Source organism: Morus notabilis, unplaced genomic scaffold (genome assembly GCF_000414095.1).
Source record: "Morus notabilis unplaced genomic scaffold, ASM41409v2 Scaffold159, whole genome shotgun sequence".
Lineage (NCBI taxonomy): Eukaryota > Viridiplantae > Streptophyta > Magnoliopsida > Rosales > Moraceae > Morus > Morus notabilis.
In genome coordinates, this window is record NW_010366170.1 from 280367 (window position 1) to 289641 (window position 9275).

A 9275-nucleotide genomic window follows, 5' to 3' on the forward strand; every position below is an offset into this window, starting at 1 on the left:
GATATAGTCATTGCATATAGATCGATCATCCATAAATAATTCATAATTAGAGCTAGGTAAAATCCGTTAACCTCTCTAATTACTTCTTTATCCTCTAGTACCATTGATTCTCTAATGAACAGTGATTCATAAAATACATTCATGAATCGGAGCTCCTACTGGTTCAAGTACCGAATCAACCCTTAAGAGAATTATTTATCTACTTCTTTCTTAAGAAGGAATGGATTCCATCTCGTGAATAACATTCCCGGCTACCTACTTCATCATGTCTCCAAAATACAAGGAATAGGATTCAGGATCTCAGAATCCGTACCGAGTAAATCAAAAGACACAAATCCATAAATAAGAGTCTGTTAAGAACTCAGGATTAAAATCATTCTATATATGACCATCGGTAGACTCAATTAGAATTTCTATACTTAACAGAAATTATTAGAAATTCATATTGTGTATGTGTCCTTGTTCCACATAATCTCATTATGTGAAATACACTCACTCAATATCTCACCATATTAACAGTGCGGATAACACCGTTCCATTCTAAATGGGAATGACATGTATTAATAATGTTTTAATTAAAGATTCTGAACTTTAATTAAATTCATTATGAACATTGTTTTTTGATTATTATCCTTAAACATTATCCTCTCGTATATAACACTTATATACAATGTTTAAGGTTACATAAATAATCACGAAATTTTCATTGATATTCATAAAATATTCACAAATATATACACATAAAATGATGAATAAACTCTTTTATTAAATGGGTTCCTTTTCTTTCGGAATCGTTACTATGTCAGTCCTCAGTCGGCCTTGAAATCCATGCTATTGTATGAGTTCCATGCCACACCCCTGGCCGGACATGCAGGGGTAAAGCACACGCTGGTACGACTCTCTTCTGCGTTCTATTGGCCCAAAATACGTGTGGATGTCGAACAGTTTGTTGCGTCCTGTCTGGTGTGCCAACAGATTAAGTACTCTACCCAAGTCCCCGCAGGGTTACTCCAGCCCCTGCCAATTCCATCCCTGGTTTGGGATGAGGTCACCATGGATTTCATTACGGGCCTGCCACTGTCACGCAGTTTTATGGTGATACTCGTGGTGGTGGATCACCTCACCAAGTCTGCCCATTTTGGCACTTTACCAGTCCAGTTCACGGCTTCTAAGACAGCAGAGTTGTTTGTGGACTTAGTGGTTAAGCTTCATGGGTTCCCTAGCTCGATCATATCGGATCGTGATCCCATTTTTTTGAGTAAGTTTTGGCATAAGCTATTCGAGTTGAGTGGCACTTCTATTCATCACAGTACTGCTTACCACCCACAGACTGATGGACAATCGGAAGTGGTGAATCGCGGCCTCGAGCAATATTTACGTGCTTTCACTCAAGAGAAGCCAACCTCGTGGGTTTCACTCCTTAGTTGGGCCGAGTTTTGTTACAATTCCAGCTACCATAGTGCCTTTAAGATGTCCCCTTTTCAGGCACTTTTTGGATGTCCACCACCGTTTATTCCAGCTTATTCTCAGGGCTCAACTTCAATCCAAGCTTTGGACGAGGCACTGGTGGACAGGGATGCCTTGCTGCAGTCCTTAAAGGAAAATCTGCGTCAAACACAGCATCGAATGGCACAGAAAGCCAATACTGACCGCCGTGATCTTCAATTGTCGGTAGGGGACAAGGTGTTGGTCCGTCTGTAACCGTACCGCCAATCCACGGTCACCAACCGCCTTTCTCATAAGCTCACTAAGCGCTATTACGGGTCATTTACAGTGGTTAGCTGTGTCGGGGCCGTAGCTTATAAGTTGGATCTTCCCCCTGGGTGCAAAACTCACCCCGTTTTCCACATCACTGCGTTCAAGTCGTACCGTGGTCCACTTCCTGAGGAGGTGTTTCCACTGCCTACCGAGAGTGTGGACAACAAGCCCTTGTCTTCACCAGTTGCCATATGCGCCACTCGAACGGTTTTTCACCATGGCAGAGAGGTCCACCAGATTTTGGTACATTGGTCAGACTCTTCCCCTGAGAATTCGACTTGGGAAAATTTTACTGACTTCTACAAACTATACCCTATTTTCCACCTTGAGGACAAGGTGTTTTTTCAAGGGCTGGGGAATGCTACAGCCTTGCCTCTCCAAATTGGACAACCTGTGGAAGGGCCCAGATCTCCAGCCAGAGAGGTGACTCAGCAGGAGCAAGACACGGCCAGCTCGCCAGCAAAGCGGGTGACTCAGTAGGTGCAGGACACGGCCCAAGAGCAAGACACAGCCTAAGAGACGGAAGGCCCAAAATGGAACATGAGGACTCCCGCGTCGTTGAAAGACTACGTCGTTTGAAGAATAAGTTGTCGTAGGAAGTACTAGTCTAGAGGGACCTCAGGATTGTTGAGAGTTTTTCCCATTTCTGTTTTGCTTTGATTCCATAGCCATTGCATTACTGTAACTTCTTCATGTTATTTTTTTTGCATTGCCTCTGTAGCTATGATCAGAAGGCAAGAGGTATAAGAGACTAGAATACCATTTTGTTCTTTTCAGGCAATGAAATATTCACGTTGAATTTCCTCTCTTCTTCCTTCCCTTCTGTTTCTGAAATTCTGGAGCTGGCACTCGCTCGAAGAGTGTGGGTTTTTCGTCTAACTGTGTGAAATTGCAAGTTGGGCGTATCAATAACCCCACCAAATAATTAATTTTTCAAAACATGAAAAATAAATTAACAGATGTACAGATAATACAACCATAAGTTTTAAGACCAAATTCATTGGACAACCAAGTGAGGCATCTTTGTTTCACGGGGGAAAAAAAAAGAAATCAACAGGCATGATATCCTTTAACGCGAAAGCTTCAAACAAAAGCTCAGTTCTTACCCTAGATATCCTAAAAAAGAATCCTTAATATGCATTTCAATTACCATCACAGAAAAAGATGCAACTTTCGGGGATGGATTGAATAAACTCAACTAAATTAAAAGAATAAAGCTATGACCTAGTAGAAGGCAGCAAATATCAATCTCATTGAAAAGAACAGGATCTAGACTGAAGCAAACTAGTGTCTCTAGGGTCATCAACACAAGTTTTCACAAACTATGATCCCAAAACTGAACAAAGGGCCAGTTTGGTAATGTTGTAGATTTTAGAAAAATTACTGTTAGTTGTGCTGAAGAAAAAAACAACTGTTACAAAAAATAGCTGAGTGTTTGGCAATATTAGGAATTTTAGATTTCACCAAGGGTATTATAGGTACTATGAAAGTTTCATTAATTGTGCTTCATGTTGATTCTTGCACAATCTAAAAGTCAAAGTTGTATTTAGACTGTTTATGATTTTGACTGCAAATTCTTCAAAAAATTCCTTAAAAATCACTTTTTATAGTTTTTACCAGACACCATTATCAGTTATGCACGGCTAGATAATTAATTTTAGACTCCAAGAATCACTACCCAGCATACCCAAAACCGAGTGAGGTATTAGCTCAGCAAGGTAATGCATTAACAAGATGCACGAGTGAACGGAACCAACCAAAGGTCAAGTAGATTCAGATTCTCTTTCCTTTACCACCCCAAAGGGTTTTCAATCCACCAAATAGCATAAAAAAGATAAGCAGAGGAAAAGTAAAACAATAACAATGCACTCAAATTTAAATTCCAAGAGTAACAGGAGTTGAAAATAACCATTTCTAATGTTACTGAAGTCTCTAGCTCAACCACAACTCCTGGACCACATACAAGACAGTCCTTGTCCTTGACAAATTCGGTCACTTTAGTGTGGAGACCTTCCGCACCTTTGTACCTAGAAATGATTTTGATCAGTGAGTATTAGGTAAATGTTTCTCTTAACAATAATAACCATGAAAGATCAACTACACACTTTGGATTGAGCTCAAATGTTCGTTTTGAACGTAGAACCTGGGAGAATTTCTCACTTTAGCGGCTATGGTGGGCTTAGAGCTGCGACAACTGTAGCAAAAAAAATTAGATGTGATATTTTTTTAGAACTTTTAACTATAAAAACTTAAAACAAGAAACTCGAATCGGTGAAATGAATGAGGCCTTAATTTTATTAGATTCCTTTATGACACAAAGTAATCACTTTTGGAGATTTTTTCTTTTAGTTTTTTTGAGACTTTTTCTGGTATGCGAACATACCGATAGGTCAGATTTTTTATTTGTCGAATCTGCATTAAATCACGTAAAAGTTAAAAGATATGCAAATCTAACGTTTAAAAAAACTGACCTACGGATGCACCAAGTGTACTAAAGGATCTCCCTTGTTTGTTTTTTTTTTTTTTTTGTTTTTTTTGTTTTTCATTCATTTAAGCATGTACGCAGTGAGAGATAACTTTGGCAATCTCAAAAATATGAGGGCGAGATAATGTTACTCGGACACCCTTACTTATAATATATCAAGAACCAATTGATGAATTATATTACTAAAATTTGTTTAAGATTTTCTCTGATTCAATTTTTGTTTTTTTTTGGAACTACCGATAGCTTTCAAATTTATCTCACATTTGATATATAATCATGTGGTGTAGAGGATAAGGCAATTTCTTTACCGCCATTTTTGATGTAATTTGTGTATGGTTTTTGAAAGAATCCCACGTAGAAACACACAGGAATTGGAAACAATAATTTTTTTTTTTTTACCACCTTTGCCTGAGTTTGAATGTTGGGCTCAAACCCGAATCTAGTTTTGAGATCCAGACGCCATTGTTGTTCCCGTCATTGTCTATCGGTTGCCTTATTTTTATTAATTCCATATTCATGTACTGTTTTTTTTTTTTTTTCTTTTCTTATCTACCTTATTTTCAAGTGAAAATGAAAGCTTCCATTTTTTATTCTTTTGATTTCTAAGAGGAATAAGAGGAATATTGATGTTTTTGTGTCATCTAATATGAGTGTGACAGAAATGTGTATGTTAAGATAGATGAGTGGTCATACGAGAATGAATCGCATAAAAAATGAAGTTATTCGTAGTAAAATAAGTGTAACACTAATAGATGATAAGGTATGCGAATACCACTTGAGGTGGTACGGACATGTTCAACGTAAAACGCTAGAAACACTAGTTCGTGCTTGGAAGGACATTCTTATACATAAGACTAAGATAGAGAGGAGTACACTAAGAATTACGTGAACTGAAGTAATTAGAAAAGACATTTTAGATCTACGCTTTCAGAAAAGTTTAATTTTAAATAAAATTACGTGAAAAAATGAAATTTATATAGTCTGACTCTAATTAAATTAAAATTAAGATTTATTTTTGTTGTTGTTGGTATTTTCAATGTAAAAACTTACCTGTGCGTGCAATAGCATCGTGGAGAACTGAAGAAGACGAAGGGATGAGGAGGAAAAAACGAGAGAGTTGGTCCCACAGAAAAAGAAAGAATCAGACTTCAGTAGTTCAGTTTTCAGAGCAAATATTAGTCAACTTTTTTAAAATAAAGTGGGTCACACATGAAAACAAATTGCCATGCAATTGTCAACGAAATATGGGTGAGGCTTTACTCTTTCCACTGAACTTCAAATATGACGCATGCATGTCTATGATAACAAAAGAAACCCTCGTTATTAGAGCCAATTCACAGCGAAATCAAATTCAATTTTTATATGACCTACCGATATTGCCAAAAAAAAAAAGGCCAGAGAAAATTCTTATTTATTATTATTATTATGAATGAATCACCACAAATATTATGTTAGTGTTGTACTAATCTGTCTCAAAGTATATCTTTTAATGAATGGTAATTAAAGCTTGCAAATGCAATGTAATTAGTTTGTTTACGGCTCTTTCATATGTTTTTCTTTTTGAGTTATGATGATTTAAGTTCAGATTTTGGTTTGAGTTAAGATATATTTGAGTATAGTTTGAGTTGGGATTCATTTGAGTTTGTGTTTGAATGTGCACATTTTGATTTATGGTTTGAATTGAGAATCTATTTGAGTTTATATTTGGGTGGGTCAAAACTTGAATTTGTATTTGGATAGTATTTTAATAAAAACTCAATGGTGATTGAAAATTTTAATAAGGTATATAGGTGGGGTTTTATTCATCTTTTCGTTATGAACGCATAGGAAAAAAACATCTCAATCGGAATTAAAACAAAAAAATTATGGCATTTTTAAGAATAGAAAAAATACTGTTCATTAACTTGAGTTTGAGTTTAGAAACTTGAGTTGAAGGGGGAACTTGAACTCAGATTTTAATCCCAAATTCAAGTTCAAACTCAAATTTTAATAAAGAACATGAACTTGAATAAAGTTGTAACTTGAGGGCCCGTTTAGTTCGCTGATTCGAGTTGAGATGTGACTTTATATGTGAACTTTTTACTGTAGTAAAAAAATTAGATGTGATTATTTCTGAGAGTTTTTTACTGTAATAAAACTTGAATTCTAAACTCAAATCAGTGAAATGAATAAAATCTGAATTTAAACTTTTTTTTTACGTTTGAGTGCAAATGAACAAGATTAAAAAGAGAATAAAAATAAAATTACAAAGAAAAAGTATTGGAGTCAACTCAATAGAACAATTCAAAACAACACCAAAACGTAAACATAAATCAAATTGTTTATAATTACATTTTTCTTTATGTGACTATTCTATTTTTGTTTTTTAATACTATATAGTTTAAATGTTGATGAATAACAATACTGTGATTTAATAATTAACTGTTAAAGTTGTTTATATGAGAAATGTTAATATTATTCTTTCTGTTATTTTTTTTATTATTTTCTATATTCATTTTTTGATATGTAAATTCTATTATCTCATTTTCTGTTAAAATAATAATATATCATATTAAGAGAGTTTACGTGTTAAATAATAAATATAAAGAGTAATAAAAAGAGTGATAAAAAAAGTGATACTAATGACAAAATGAGTGAAAAAACAGTGTGGTTTGGTGATCCATCACATTCAAAATATCACAACAATGTTATCGAACGGTCACGTACCGAGGCACTAGTCAACGACACAGATGATATAGTACAACTGACGTAGGGCGGTCCATGGTTTGTCCACAAAGTGCCTTTGTTTAATGAATGCTTTCCATATATATATATATATATATATATATATACATATATATTTACAAATTTATACGATGATCTAAATTACTTAACTCAATTTAAAATCTTAACTCAAGTTATTTTAATTCAAAAATATAAATAAATAAGTCCTTAGTTTGTGACTTCGTGTCTATAAGAAGGTAAGTTTTTTAAGAGAAAAGCCAGAGTTGAAGGGTTAGCTAAAGACAATCAGAATTCTAAGTATATATTAAACTCTGGATTTTCTCTAAAGAAAAAACTTTGAATCCTGACTGTTAGAATTGTAAATTATTGTAATTTTTCGTCTCAGAACTACATGGCCATGTAGTCTATGAGACGAAAATTTCTGATCTCTCTGTTTTGAAAATCGGGCATTCTTTGGTGGAAAATACTGACTGAATTAAAGAAACGTCATTGATTACTGTTGACGGTAGAATTTTGTTAACAAGATCTTACCAGATTATCCACGGTATCCCGTTGGGTTACCAGTTCAGAACTTGTGTTTTCACTGAATATATTGGAATTTGCAGTTGGGTTTTTGCTCGGTTATGAAGGAAATGAGATTATGCTTATAAAAGTAAATGCATACAGGAATTTTATAGTGGTTCACCCTTATAGAAAAAGAGCTACATCCACTGTATTATATTTCTCTTGTTTGGCTCTTTACAGATTACATAAGAAAATGGAGATCCAACCCTTCTCTCGGAGGCTTTTTTCCATTTTATAGTTCAGGAGCTTTTTCCTTTGCATTCCTCCCACCGTGGGCTGCTCTCTCTGGGCTTCTTTGGCGGTTCCCAAGTGGCCCATCCACTCGAGTGGGCTACCACCTCGCTTGTCCAATCCGTAGCCTGCCAGCGCCTTTTGGACTGTTCACTCATCCAGTTTGTCCCCCCTATTACGGCTCTATAGATCCTCTGTCATGCCGATTGATCTGTTCTAGGCAATTTAGGGGGCTTGTAATCATTCCATGTGCAACTGACCTTCTCTAAACCCAGACGCCACCTTGGGATTCCAACGTGTCACCTTAAGGTTCTTTCTCGGGGTATGGGTCCAGTTGTTCGCGCCTTACCCTCTGCGCTTACGCTATAAGACGCCGATCCTATCGTGGCACTTGGCATCTCTCCAACCGAGTACATGGAACGGATGGTATACCCTCCGTGCGCTCAGCTCTCGTATCATGTTGAAGGGAAGATGTTGGTTACCGAATCGAATTCGGATGCGGAAGCGTGAGGGAGGCAGATCGTGTATAATAAAAATGTCATAAAACCTTTGAGATACTCTATAGATTATATTAATTTATGTACACATTAATTTATTTATTAAGAACTTAATTAGGAATAATACCTGGCGGCCGATTAGGATGATAACTTGAGTTCTGACCTCGAACAATCCTTGCTCCAAAGGTTTGTGTTTAAAAAACCAATGTCTTCCACGTCAATTCTTAGAATTCACGAAGACGTGTGTGTGGGGACATATGAGATAAAACAGATTAGAATAAACATTCGAATTTTCACAAACACCAATGCATGCACGATGTGAAATTTTTAGAGAAAATTTTTTCCTTCCCACAATAAGAGAATTTCGGCCACAATAAAATATTAGGTCAAAAAATTGTTCAAAAATTGTGTCCACAATTTTCTATGATTCTCTTATTTATAAAGTAGAAGTCAAACTTCTAGAAGGAATCCAATTTCTATCTCCAAGATAAAGCTTGTTAATTATCTCCTATTTGAATTTGAAACAAAATCTCCTCTTATCCTTTATCCATTATGGCCGGCCATTCATAGGGAATTTTATCCTTATGTAGGTGCCAATATCATATAGGGAAGGAAGAGAAAATCATCATTTATTCTGCAGTCAAATTTTGACTCAAATTCAAATTTCAATTTAAGTCAAACTTAAATTAATTTGAATTCTAAATTGAACAACTTATCAAATAAGTTTAAAAGGATAAATTGAAATTATGTTCACAATTCAAATTCATATTTAAATAATACATTATTTAAATAATAATTAATTATCAATTAATTATTTTCGAGTGTTTAATTTTAGAATTCTGTAATTCTAAAATTCCCATTTTACCATTTATGTCTGGTAGAATTACTAGGACGACGCGGTGACTAATGGACCTATAATCCCGAGCTCTAATAAAATTAATAATTAATTAAACACTTTAATTAATTAATTAATTCTATTAATTCTAATAGTTACTCCACTATAAACTTAGAATTGC